The sequence below is a fragment of the Myiozetetes cayanensis genome, unplaced genomic scaffold (genome assembly GCF_022539395.1).
Source record: "Myiozetetes cayanensis isolate MyiCay16 unplaced genomic scaffold, myiCay2020 scf5-8, whole genome shotgun sequence".
NCBI lineage: Eukaryota > Metazoa > Chordata > Aves > Passeriformes > Tyrannidae > Myiozetetes > Myiozetetes cayanensis.
This window is the reverse complement of record NW_026087742.1, coordinates 109,455,351-109,469,511: the sequence shown is the minus strand read 5'-3', so window position 1 is coordinate 109,469,511 and position 14,161 is coordinate 109,455,351.

Here is a 14,161-nt window from a genome sequence, read left to right as displayed (position 1 = left end):
TCGCTGCTCGGAAACTTCGGGGGAAATAACGGGTAGCACGTCTTATTAGTCTGAGAGTGGGTTTCCAACCCGAGTTTGCAGGGTAACTCGTGCCTTCAGGGCGGACGCTGGCGTCGCCTTAAACAACCCAAACTCACCGCGGCCAGGGGGTGCCTCCTACCCGCGGGTGGCCTCCCTAAGCCCCGACCCCCCTAACCACGGACACTGTGGGGATCGCAGCCGGCCTCGCATCTCTCACCTCGTTTCCCACCCGTGAACCACCCCTTCCTCCCCCGGCAGCCGCCCCAAGGGACAGCGGCTAACCTCGCAGCAGAAATGAATCGCGGCCGTCAAGGCATTTCACTATATTTCTGGGAACTAACGTGCCTAGAGCTCGCATAAAGGTTGCCACGGAGGGAAATGGCCGTGGGGGCTGAGCTTGCCCGCGGGGCATGTTGTGAAGGGGGAAAGTGGTTCCCGAGCAGCAGCAGAAGGAAAAGCTGCCGAAAGAGCTGCGCTAAGCGGCGCTCGGCCACTGCCGTGGCCTCCCGCGGGGTTGCCCGCGATCCTCGCCTCCCGCGAGCACCCGTGGGCTGCGCTCGCCCTCCCGGGGAAGATCCCCACGCTGGCCCTCGGGACACTGTCCCTCCCGCAGGAGGGTCACTGCGCCTGTCCCCTCCACACCCTCTGGTGGCCCTTGGGCAGCAGCAGAGCTGCTCGGAGCTCCGACCACGGCCGCGGGCAGGCGGGATCCCCCGCGGCTGCCCACGCGTGTACGGGAGGCCGGGTGCGGGCGCAGAGGGCAGAGCGGTGGACAAGGCATCCATCTGCTCTCGCCTTCTGGGACTAGCGCAGCCACGAGCAGCAGCAGCAGTGGAGTTTCCAGAGCCTTGTCCGCAGTTTCAGCTTGTTTTTCTTCCTAATTATTTTTTAAAGACTCGATGACTTCTCTGTGTGGGTTGTGCTTTTTTGGTTGGTTGGGGTTTTTTGTTGATTTTTTTCGGGGTTGGTTGGTTGCCTTTTTTTTTTTTTTCCCTCTGGTTTTGTCTGCTCTGCGCTGCAGTGGGGATTTTGAGCTGTAGAACCCGAAACCAGGAACCGTGACTAATTTAGGGGTGTATTTCTTCAGTGCATTCATTTTAAGACAGTAAAACTTAAAAGATGGAGTGTAAGGGGCTGTGAAAGGGGGAGAGGCGAAAGCGCACTGCTGGGGCTCTGCGTGAAGTTTAATACACCGTGAGACACGTACAGTGCGATCGGTGTGTGGGGCTGGGGGCGGGGGGGACACGTAGCCGGTAACGAGCAGATTGCCGTATGATTTAGAGACGATGATGAGGTTTATCATTTGAACACTGATGAATTCAGGGAACATGAGAGCTGCAATTGACATTCCTAAAAACAATTAAATCGGTGGGGAGTACTGCTGGAAAATCGATACGGCCCAATGTAATACGGTTTGACTATAAACAGATTCCTCCCGTAGCAATAAACCACGAAGTGAGTGTGAAGTACCGCGATTCCCTGGCTGAAAAGAGGTCTTTTCCCTTCAGCATCCCAGAACACATCCCCTCTAGCCATCGGCAATGGTCCCCGGCTCCCGCGGCGCGTCCTGGGGAGTCGGGGCGACGGTACTGAATACCTTTGTGAAATTCTCCAGCAGCAAACGTTCATAACCCCGAGGGGAGGTCGGGGGAGGCATTTAAATAGCTTCCCGAATAAGTAGCGATCGCCTTTGGTCTGGGACGAAAATAAACTGGGAGTTAAGCTTTAAATATCCAAGCTTGATTTAAGAGCAAGATGCACTCGGCTGAGTGCGCTCTCGGGGTGGCCCCCCGAGGGGGGGCCTGGGGAAAGGAAGGGGAAAGGGAGCTGTGAAGGGAAAGAAGGGAAAGGGGAAGGATGAAAAATGGCAGGGAAAGGAGGCCCCCGGGCCCTGCTCGGGCTGTGCCGCCCACGCTACTCTGCGCTGAGCGTGGAGGCGACGTTTCCTGCGTCCCCTCGGTCGGAATGGTGGGATGTGGGGGATCCCGCCGCCGCCGCGGCCCCGCACCGCGCGGAGCTTTCCAACAGAGGGCGAGGGAAGCCCGGCTGGGGATCCGCGGCCGCGTGGGGGTCAGCACGGGGTTCCGCGGGGGGAGCAGCTCGTTCCCCCGGGACACCCCACCCCCCCGCGCCGCTGGCTGCTCCCACTGCAGAGAGGGCCGCCCTTCCCGGGTGGCCTCGGGAAGAGGAAAAGGGGAAACCGACGACAGGCAAACCCCGGGGGCCGTTCGCGGAGCTGGCTTTCATTCCGGCTTTGGCTGGCGAGCGGAGCGCTCGGGGCCGCCGAGCCCCGCTGTGCCCGCGGCTTGGCACGGGCGGGCAGCGCCGGCTGCCAGCGCCGCCCTCCGCGGGCCGCGATCGTGCGGTTTGCAAAGCAGCGGCTGCACGCCGGGGGCCCCCGCCCGCGGGCGGCGGCCAAGCCCCGCCGGGAACGGCCTGGCAGGGCCCGGGGGCCGCCGCCGTGCGCCGGGCGGGAAGCGCCCGCTTCCCTCGGGGCCGCAGCTCCGCGCCGGCTGCTCGGGAAACAGGATCCCGCTGCCGCGCGCTGCACGGGAACCTGTTCCTGGCAGCCGCCCGGCTTCCCGGTGCCTCCACGGAAGAGGATACAAGTTGAATATTGTTTGTGCGGCCGCGACAAAATATCCAGGGCCGGCGTGGAGGGGGAGGGGGGGGGGAAGGGATTGTGTTCGTCCGCCCGTGATGAATAATCCGGGCCGGCCTCCCGGCTGTGGCGGCCAAATCGCTCTTGGATCTGCCAAGAGATCAGCCGCTACCTCTGCCCGCGCCTCGGGCGCCGTTGGCCTTTCCCCGGCTGGTTCTGGCAGCCTCCACATCGCAGCCGCCGAGCGCACGGCGCTGCCTCCGCCGGGGCCACCCGCTCAGGGGCCGGGCCGCAGCCTCAGCCTCAGCCTGGGACGGGGGATGGGGGTCAGGAGGGGGATATAAAGGGTGGCAGCGAAGTTTGGAGCGGAGTGAGTGTTTCCCCGGGCCGGGGATGCTCGGAGGCAGGTGGAGGCTGCGCCGCTGTCCCGCGGGGCGGGGGGCACGGCGGGGCGCGGAGCCCTCGGGCTGCGCGGAGCGGGACCTGCTGACCCTTCTCCCCTCCCGCCCGCCCGGCCGTCTGGTGGGAACAAACACAAGCTGTTCCGGACCGGGGCCGCGCAGCTGGCCCGGCGGTGGCGGCGGAGCTCTGCCAGAGGGGCCGCAGGGAAGGTCCTCGGGTTTCCCGCAAGCGCACACCCGCGGCCGCCCGGGCGCGGCGCTCGGACCGCTCCCAGCGGGGGCCCTGTGTGTGTGTGCGGGTGTGTGTGTGCGTGGGTGGGTGGTGACGTGCCCGGAGAGCAGCCGGGGACGGCGGGAGGCTCCGCGTGTAGAAATCCGCGGCGGCGAGTGTCTGCGAGACGATGCGCGTGGGGGGAGCGGGATGCGGGAGAGGCGGCGCGCGTGTCCCTACGTGGGAAACCCTGAGCGTGTGCGATCGCGTGTGCGGGTCAGCGTGAGTGTGTGGGGCTGTGACAGAGCCCGGGTGTGAGAAAGGGAGTGTGTGTGGCTGCGTGCGAGCTTCTCGGCGTGCATCCAGGCTGAGAGAGGCGGCGAACGTGTGAGAGGCTGCCGTGCTTCCCCGCAGGATGCAGTGCCCGTGCGAGGGGGGCAGCCGAGTGTGCGTGGGAATCAATGTGCGTGTGACACAGAACGTGTGCGTGATACGGCGCGATCGAAAAGAGGCAGTGTGTGTGTGCCACACGGAGCGTCTGCGTGACACGGTGTGTGAGAGGCAGCGCGCCCGTGTGACTCAACCCGTGAGTGCACGCGTGGGCGAGCGCCTCCGAGCCGCGCGGGGAGCGGACGCGCTGCGGGGACGAGGACGCCGGGCAGAAACTCTGCCCCGTCGCCGTGCCGGCGCCCTGCCTGGGCGGCCCCCACTCCCGGGACCGCCCGCGGATGTCCCTTCTCCGGACGGAGCCCGCCGGGCCCCTCCGCCTCCGCGCAGCGCAGCGCGGCCGGCGCCCGCCGGAGGAGGGAGCTCCCGGGGCAAGAGCCGTGGCTGGGCGGGCAGCGGGCCATGGAGGAGGGACCCCACGCCCTTCCCCTCCCGCGCAGCGCCGAGGGCTGCTCTGCCCGTCCCCACCTTGTTTATGTGCGGCAGGAACTGGGATTTTCCATCTGCCTGCTCCGCTGGTCGTGACCTCCGAGCAGAGCTCGCAGGCACCGGGCCGTGAGTGGGGCCGGGCTGCGGGGGCAGCGGGAGCTGCTGTCGCCTCCCCGGCGGAGGACGTTGATCCTCACATAGGCTCCCGGTGTGAAAAGAGGACGATGGCAACGGCGGGGGGAAGGGATGGAGCTGGCGGTGGGAGGCCCTGGAGATCTGCCTTACCCGAGGAACCCTGCCAGTCTTGTCCTGCCTCTGCACGTCCAACCACTTCGGCACAAGTTTGCGCTTTCCCTGCCCCGGCCCTATTCCTCCTGCCAGGGACAGCATATGCCCTTAAAGGGGTTTCGGGGGGAGGGAATCCCCAGCTTACTTACACCACAGGGAGTAGGTGACCCCGCTGTGGCTGTTAAAGCGCTGCCGGGAGGAAAGACCTCGGTTCGGCACGGGAGTCTGCTCCTGCTCCGCGGGATCCCAGAAACATCAGCAACCGCATGGGAAAGATGCTCCTCCGGCACGGGCGCCCGTTCCCACTTGCGGCTGTGTGACCCTCGTCCGCAGGGAGTGGAGAGGGGGTGGGACACGGGCACTGGTCCCACTTGCTCTGGCAGGGAGGGGAGCTGCGGCGCCGAGGAGCCACTCAGCCCAGGCAGTGTCCAGATTTGGATCCGCCCATCCTCTCCCACGCCCGGACACGGGGGAGCGGGCACTGCCTCGCCACTGGGCTCACCCCTAGAGGGGTGGGGGGTGCCCGCGGGCTCCGCATGGAGGCGGCACGGAAACAGCGCTGCGAGGGAGCCATGGCTCTCCTCCTCCTGCGCTGTAGAGCAAAGCCTGGCTCTCTCTGAGCAGCCAGCAGTGATAAGAGCTGATTTACAGGTAGGGGTGAAACGTGCTCTGAAAACCTCGTGACACTTTCAAATTCAAATAGATTCAAATAATATATAAAGACCGTGAGGTGGCGATCTCCCGGGTAGCTCCTAGGATGCGTGGTGTTGTTGTTAACACATGTTTCAATTTTGGATTGAGACTGTCAATTACCCGCTGAGCTGTGAGTCTTAGCCTCAGGCGGGCTGGGGAGAGGGGACGGGTGTATTTATTAACCTCTGAAGCCTGGCGAAGCTGCGCTTCCAGCCTCTCGCTCGGGCTTTCTCGCACCTTCCCTCCGTCCCAGCAGGTGCCACCCGGGCTGTCCCGGCGGCCTCCGCTGGCCGTGGCAGCCGTTCTTTGCCTCCTCCGGTCACTGCATGTGGCTCTCGGTCCCCATGCCAGCACAGCACCGCGCTGAGCCCCACAGCTGCAGGGGGGATGGGAGGGACGGGGAGGCAGCCCGCCCAGGGCGAGCCGGAGGTCGCTGTTTTGGCCACAACGGCCCCGGACGGAGCAGGGAAATGAATGGGGAGTGTTTCTTCTCGGTTCCCAAACGCACTCTCTTTCTCGGTCAGAAAAACAGGCCGGTTCTCCTTGGCATAATCTTACGGGCTTAGGGTTCTGTTCTCCGAGCGGAAGAAACCCCCTTCTCCCCAGGAGCATAAGCAAACAGCACCGAGAGCCCACTCCAGAGACAGAAGCGGAAGGGCTGACAATTAACATTTCCTCTGGTAGCAGAGATCTGCAGGCAGATCGCTCGGGAAGCGCATCGTCCCCTCCCGCGGCGTGCCCTCGCCGCATCGCACGGTGCCTGCTAAGCACTGAGCCCCGTTCGGAGAGGTTTCTGTGTGGTAGAGCCCGCCTGCTGCCCCCGACCCTACCTCGCACCGCCCCGGGAATGCTCCGCCGGAGCAGCCCAGGGAGGCCCTCAGCACCGCGGTCTGCCCTATTTGCTTCTCCGCCGCTTCCCCTACAGTCACCTGAAAACAAGCCACCCTAACTCGCTCAACGCGGCGCCTCTGCCGCTTGCTTTTCTTCTCCCTTTCCCTGTGCCTCGCCGCCTTGACCTCCCCAAACTTCGCTGGTCGGGGCCGAGCCGAGCCCAGCGACCCCCGCAGGGCCCCGTACGCCTCTCTGTGCCGGGAGCCGCGAGTGCGCCTCTCCGCACCAAGCCTCCGTGACGAGAAAGGCATCGTAGGCAGCCTATAAATAATTTCCATTATGTTCAGCTGACAGCGCGAGGCGATTAATTTTAATAGCTGTATATTTGCCTGTTTCTCCTAATGCTCTGTAATGAGATGAGAAGCCATCCAACCCCAGATGGCTCCAGCCGCCTCGTTATTTATTTATTTTGTGTGTGCGTGTGTGCAAAAGAGGGGCGAAGGGGAGGAGGGGTAGCGGTTCCTGCGGGACCGGCAGCACCCCCCCCCCGGAGCTGCCCGCATCCCCGCCGCTCCCGGTATCGCCCCCGGTGATGCTCGTGGGCCGTGGGAGCCATCATGACACTGCACATTCAGACGCCGGGGACCGGTCACTCGTTCTTGGGGCAGGGCCGGGGGCCGCCACCAGGCTGGGTGTTCCGGGGATGTTTATTTATTCTCTCCGGTCGTGCCGAGCATGACTGCGGGAGCGCCGAGGGCCGGTCGGCGCTAGAGTAAATGCAGCGGATCGATGTCATTCGGGGTGAGGGGCGGGCGAAGGGGACCACGGATCAAAGCCCATCCTATTAACCTAAATTTCGGCTCTGCGTGGCCTGCGGTCCGGGGGCCGGCGGGAGGGGAGCGCTTTGTGGGAGCCGGGAAAGCGAACACGCCGCCCGCTGCCGGCACCAGCCAGCGACGTGGTGGTGTGTGTGTGGCGGTGTGACAAAGCCTCGCCGCGCTGAGCAAGCTGTCCCTCAGCCCAGGCGGCGGGCGGGGGAAGGGGAGGGTGAAGGGAGGTTTCGACATGTAGGAACGGCGGAGCGAGTCCCAGATTTGGGGACTCCAAAGATGGGGGTGGGGAGGGGGCATTCCCTGGTAGGACGAGAATGCTTAACCAGGTGGAACAGCACCGAGGCGAGCACCTGTGTCTTTTTCTAAAAGGCGTGTACTGATAATTACGAGAGTTAATTGCATTGCTTTGAAGGTCATTTGAAGTTACGGGGCTGTGTTTTCTTTTCAGGCTAGCAGACAATGCCTGTGCACTGTTTTAAATGTAAATCAGAGGGTATCCGCATAAACCTGTATTGTAGGATCGAGGCGTAATGGATTCACTCCGGCTGTGCCTGAGCTCGCCACAATACAGCTGAGCAGCCGAGCTGGGAGCGCGCCGGGGTTTCTCTGCGGAAACGCAGTTGCCGAAGAACATGAAAAGCATTAAATCGTGACGGGAAGGGGGCGGCGGCGGGGGGGGGGTGGGCAATGCGTTTACGCTCGGGGGGGAAATCTCGGGACCGAAGGATGCGTTGCGGGGGCGCAGCCACTGGTCGCTGGCAGCCAGGAAGTTTCTCACCCCGAAGAGACACGGGGCTGGCGTGTCACGCACCGTGGCACCGGCGGGGACGGCCCTGGCATCGCTCCTCCCGCGGGCGTGGGGGGGCATCCTCCCTTGTACCCCGCCGTGTCCCACCTCGGAAACCGCTGTTCCCAAAGGCTGCTTGTTCGTGTGAAGGGCCAGGGCAGAAGGGCGGCTCCCTCACCGGCTCGGTGGACCTTGTCCTGGCCGCCCTCTCCCAGGGGAGGAGAAAGTCCCGGCCCGATCCGATCCGGAGGAATGTGGTTTAAGGGGGACTGGCCCGCAGCCCATCCCCGCTGCCTGAGCCTGCATTAATCGCACCGCCCGGGGCCGCGGCGCACCGCCGAGCTGGCCTGCCATGCGATTAGCCTGACGCCCCAGGGTACGGCTCTTCCCGGCGGCGCTGACAGCCAGCCCGGCCCCCGCTGCCCCCGCTCCGGCACCTGCGAGCAGCTCCGCCGGAGGCGAGGACGTGCGGCACTGATTCCGCAGAGAGCCTTCCTTCTCTCCCCTTTTCCCTACTAACACCAGCGCATCGCTCAGAAGACGGTCGCTCCGCACGCCCTCACTAATTTCCACCGCCGGGCTGCGGAGGGACGCGGGGCGCCCGGGCAGCCGTGCCACGCTCCCGGCCCCGCAACGGTGGGGGCACAAACCGGGGAGGGACCCGACGGCATCCCAGACGGGAGGGTATGCGCACGTCCCCAGGGCCGCCTGCGGGGAGGACATTCCTCTCCCCAAGGATGTGCCCATGACTAGGGGCCACCTTCCGGACGGAGGGGCCGCGAGGCGAGCGGCGGCCGTGGCAGATGCGGTCTGTCCCTCCCCGCGATACAGGGCCACCCTCATGCTGATCGCGCCGTGTCACCTCCCTGATGGCAACCACCACCCGCCTCTCAGAAAAGTCGTCAGCCCGGTACCGCCGCTTCCCCCGTTGTCCACGGCAACCGGCGTATCTGATTGAACCTCGTTGTAGGCAGTGACACCCGCGTAATGGATCATCCTGTCAGTGCTTTTTTATCACAGGCATTTATTTTGGTCACGGCTGGTGATAACTTTGGTGTTTATCCCTTGTGTCGTTACGGGCCCTGGCCGCGATCTCCCTTCCGGCCCCCGCACCCCTCCCCATCGGGCGTGCTGGGGGGACGGGCTACTCCGGGACGGCGGTTCCCCCCCGCCCGTCTGAGCGCCGCTGCGAGGGGCGCACCGATATTCCCCCCGCTCCCGCCCCGGGCTCCCGCGGCCCCGGCTGGGGACAGATCGATCTGTTTGGTTTGGTTAAGCGCCCTCCCCCGCTCCCCCCGGCCTCCCCGGGGCCGGGTTATCTTGGGTCACGCTGGCGCGGAGCGCCGGGTGCGGTAAGAGGCTCCGGCGGAGCCCTGGTGCAGGAGGGAGCCGAGGGAAGAAAGTGCCGTCCGCAGTTCTCCATCAATCCAGACACTTCAAAAGTAAATAAAGCAGGGCAGGGAAGGGCCTCCAGGGAGGGGAGAGAAGAGGCCTCTGACAGGCGATTGTCCAGGGCGGAGTCAGGGCTATTTCCAGCCCGGGAATAACAACACTTGGGCTGCGGCGGCTCCGACCCGCGTGTCCAGGAAAGACCGGATCGGGGTGTTTGTTTTGCTTTTAATTATTATTTTGACGGCGGGCTGGCGCAGCGCTAGCAAACAATAACCCCAAGCCGTCCGAGAGAGGCACCGGGGGGCAGCGCCCCAGCCCGGGGGGAAAAAGAGCCCAGCGAGGGGGCGGGCGCGGGGCCAGGCTCGCTGCCTCCCGCGGAGGTCGGGGCCGGAGCCATGGGGCCGGGAGGAGCCCGCTGGGGCTGAGGCGGCGGGCCGGGGGCGGCCCCGCAAGGAGGCAGCGGGAGGCGGCGCGGCGGGCGGGGAGGGCTGCTGAGAAGCCGGACCGGGGCCCCCGGCGCGCTTGCGGGCGGGGGTGTAGGGGGAGGTCGCCGCGCTTATCTGGGTCACTGGGGTTAGAGGGAGCAGCTGATAGAAACAGAGGAGCTGAGCTCCCGCTGCTGCAGAGATAGAGCCGCGATATGGGCCAGGCAGGCACCGAGCTGGAGGAAGGGCGGGAGGGAGGGAGGGAAAGAGGGAGGAGGAGGCGGCGGCTCGTTCCGGCTCCCGAGCCGAGCCCAGGTGCGCTGTGGTTTCCCTGCGCTCAGCGCTGTGCTCAGCGGCCCCCCTTCCCTCGCTCCCCATCCCCCGTCCTCCTCCCGTCTCCCTCCAACGTTTAACCCTTTCCCACCTCCGCGGGGCTGGAGGCTGAGGCGTGCGTTGGCCCGGGCGCGTCCCCTGCGGTTCCCCACTCCCTCCGTGGCAGAGACTGATCGCGGTAGGGGAGAAGCGGGGGGGCAGGGGGGGCTGGCCTTGTGCTGCCGAGCACCGCCCTCGGGCAGCTCCCGGGACCCGGCTTTGTACACACGCACACACTCACGCTCGCTCACACACACACACACACACCCAGCTGCGCCGAGCCGAGCCAGCCCCGGAGCCAGCCCCCGCCTGCCGCCGCCGCCGCTAGCGCGGCCGATCTCGGTTACAGCCAGCCACCCAGCAGGGTTTGCTGCTGCAGCCACCGCCTTCCTCCTCCTCCCCGGTCTCCGCCGCCCTTTTCCTTCCTGCTCGGGTTGAGCTGCCCCGGAGCTCCCGTGGCTCGCCGGCGGCGGCCAGTCCCCGCTCCCGGGCCGCTGCCGGCGGGGAGGCGGATGCGGAGCGACCGGGTAGGGGAAGGGCTCTCCGAGCACCCCCATCGTGCGCCCAGCCCTTTAATCAATTTCACCCTATTAATTATTAATTTTACGGCAGTCAAGCTTGCCCAGGAGGAGCGAGGAGGGGGAGGGGAGGCTGATGTCAGTCGGAGGCGGCGGCGGCGGGGCCGTGCGCCAGGCTCCCCGCTCAGCCCCGGCCCAGCAACTTTCGGCTCCGCTGGCTCGGGCAGCTACGCTCGCCGAGAACCGGGGGAGGCGGCGATTCCCATTCCGGTGAATGATGCGATACCCCCCCCACACTTCGCACACACATCCACACACGGTCTCCCTCTCTCTTTTCCGCTCCCTCCCCTTCTCTCCCCACCCGCCCCCCTTGTAGATACATCCATACAAGGGCCCATTGCATCGTAGCGATGATGGATCGTGCCTAGCGGGGGTGATTTGGTGTTGATCGCATATTATCACGGGCAGGTTGGACTGGTTGCTGATGGACGGCTTTCTAGCAAGCCGCTCCTTCCGACGCTCGGGGAAGCAGCTCGATCGAAAAAGCAGCTTGCTTTTAACTCCTTCTCTCACCAGCACGCGTAGGGCAAAGCTTAGCATCTGTCACAACAGCTCTCCGGATAGCACTTTTCCCTCCTCCCGCTCCATTTTCGCCGCGGCAGCCCCGGCGCCGGCTGGTTCTCCCCAGCACTGGGCGAGCACCGGGCAGGGCTGGGAGGGGGCCTTGGGCAAGGGCTTCCGAGGCTCTTCCGAGGGCGAGCTGCCTGCAGGGAGGCGCGGTGCCCTAGCTGAGGGAGGTGCCCGTGGGGGTCCCTACACCCGCCCGGAGAGAGCCCCCCCCCAACGCCCGGACTCGCTCCTCGCCTAGGGAGAGCTGCTCTCTCTCCCTCGCCTCCTTCTCGATTATTTTTTGTGTAAGTTCCTGTAGATACGAAGGCGGTTTCATAATGCTTCCCGTCTGCGAGGACAGGGGACCTTGTCTAACCTTTCGAAAAACTGCAAGTGGCTGGTAGTAGCCTGCTCTGACTGCACAGGGCACCAGGGAGGGTCAGCGTTTCGGTGACAGGCGCCGAGGTAGCCATGGATCCACTGTGAAAGGCCTGCTCGTAGCCTGCCTCCCCAGAAACGCTTCGTGAGAGCGCTTATTCTCTGGCGAGAGAGGAGGGCTGTGGAGGGGAGGCTTAACCCTTTCGCTCCTCGCCTCCAGCCGCCTCCCAGCCCGCTCCAAGACGCGCCGGACAGCCCGAGGCTCGGAGCAGCGCCTGCCGGGGCCGGGTCGGGCGCTACCTCTGGACAAACTGCCTCTTCTCCACGTGATGGTGCACGACGGGGAGCCCTGAATTACATTTTTATTTATTGATGTTTATTGTTATTTATTTTAATTTGATGTTCTTTCTTTCTTTTTTTTTAAAACACAGGACTCGAAGGCGATGGTGCACGGAGCTTATCTCGCTCTTCGCTGCCAGTTTAACTCCTTCCGCCAGCCCCAGCACAGGTTCCTTGGGCCGGGGATTGTTTTCTGTTTGGAAACCGGAGAAGAGGGGGAGGCTATCGGCAGGGAAGCAATAGCTCGCTCTCTCTGGAGAGCTGCTCTCCAACAGGCAGCGCCTTGAAATCTATTTAAAGAGAGGGAAGGGGGGGGGGAGAACAAAGGGGGAAGAGGAGGAGGGGGCCGAACCAGAGCCAGAGAGAGAGGGAGAAAGCGATGGATCAGCCGGTTTGCAGTGTACATCAAGCTATCACATCTGTATATGCTCCGATCGATGAAAAGGATGGATAATATTTGTCAGCTGCAGACCTTTTTCTTCTCACTTCCCAAGGAAAGGACGGGGGTGGGGGAAAGAGAGGTAATAGGGTGCTTCAAGGCCAGAGGCACTTCCTGGTACAACCAAATAGAAAATAAAGGCTGGGGATTATTATTAATTATTTGTATTATTCTACAGCAGTCAAAAGGGCGATCAGGGGACCATGCAGCCCTCTTTGCCCACTTCTTCACGCTCTCACTCCTTCCTGCTGCCCCCCTTCTTTTTTCTTTATTTTTTTCTTTTCTTTTTTTTTCCCTGAAACTCAGCTTCCTAGCAGGGCTCCAAAGATTTAACCCTTTGCTTGAGGCTTGAGGTGGGTGAGCACAAAAGCAGATCGCGAAAGCCTTGGACCGGAAGAGAAAAACCCAACCCCAACACGAGCCCAGCGAGAAATCAGTAAAACGCACCGTTACACACACAGCGACGTGGTTTGGCTTTAGGGAAGACGAGGCGGGGGGAAAAGCGAGAAAGAGACGTAGCCTCTCTCTCCACCATCCCCCGGCTCTGCCAGCCCCTCGCCTGGTGCCTGCAGTTTGCACTCGGAGTAAATAGTTCCCACACATGGTCCACATTTTGCACAGCAGCAGCGTGTTTCCTCTCGGTCTCTCGTTGCTGCTCTCCGAGCAAAGGGGGGGAAAAAAAAAAAAGAGAGGTTTAGAGGAAGTTAAAAATCAGACGCGCTGAGAAAAGACTCTGCGTTACACACATCCTGAATGAAAGCGAAAGCGCAGCGTTTCGGCCCTCTGAGCGCCAAGCTCTCACCTCCTTAGTAATGTCACTAATATACATGTTGGACATACCACAGTAATTGCTTACACCCGGCGAGACGGGCTCTCGGGCGCTCACAATAGCCGGGCTGGCTGCGGAGCCCGCCGGGGGAGGCCGTGCTGCAGCTGCACGGAGGGAGTGCCCCGGGCGAACCGGGGTACCCGGCCGGGGTATTCCTCCTCCCTGGAGATGGGGGTGCCCGCCAGCCAAGCCGTGCGTGCAGAGATGGAGATGTCCTGCACCCGTCCGGCGTTTACTTTAGCAGGGCACCGAGTACCCCTGGAGGGGCGGCGGGACGCGGGGAGTGGGAATGCTGGGTGTGCCCCAGCTCTAGGTGGGTCGCTATCGTTTCTCTGCACTCGGGTCCACCCCGGGCCTGCGAACTACTGGTTGCCCCGTGCCTGGGGAGCTGGAAGGCAGGGTGTCCGAGCGGTGTGCGCCGCTGGGAAACCATTATCCTGCGTCCTCCTTTTCTTCTCCTCCCAGGCCCCGGCTCCGTCCCCGCCCGCCCCTGAGCCAGGATCAGCCAGATGATCCTCAGGCCCGCGGCTGAGTGGCAGCCGTTTCATGGGTAGCATTAGGGCTCGGCCACTCCGCGCTCCCGTGACCCCGCCGTGTCTCTCTCCCTCCACCGCGGCCTCTCCGAAGCCCAGTGCCCCATCAGCTCTCGCTGTGTGATATTTAAAAGAAGGGTTGCATTCTCCCCAATAGAAGCCCACTCGTTTCCTTGTTGCCAGGAACAAAGCGTACATTCAGAGGGGTGGCTGTTGACGGCTCCCTCTGTATAGCACTGGAAAGCGGGTGGCCTTTGGTTACTGGCAAGGAAAATTCTAATCAGGGTGCTTGTAAGCGGGGCTTTATAGAAGCTTAGTTACAAAAGGCTTACACCAGAGTAATGCAATAACTATAATAACAGCCAGGGAGCCCTAAAGAGGGTGGAATGTGCTTGTGTCTGGATGATTTTCCCCGCTCGCACAGAGAGGGACTGTTTACCGCGAGTGCCATTAAGTATCGCTGGAAACTCACCAACCGCAGACTTATTTCAATATACTTTATTGTTGCATCTGCTCTAAAAGCAGCTTGCTTCGGACGACTTTTAGATCGTCCTAGAGAAGAAGGGGAGAGAGGCTGCCCTCCGGTATCAGAGGAGGCTCGGATCAGAGGGGTAGTGCCAAGGGTGAGGGAGCTGCGAGCCGGGGCACAGCCGAGCAGGCTGACCGGAGCGCGTCCCGGCGGGCAGCAGGGCCGCCTCAGAACAAAGCGGTGAGGCGAAAGGGCCCTCCGCGCCCAGTGGGACAAAGCCGTCAGGCTCCTGCCCCCGGGGGTGGGTGCGTCCCC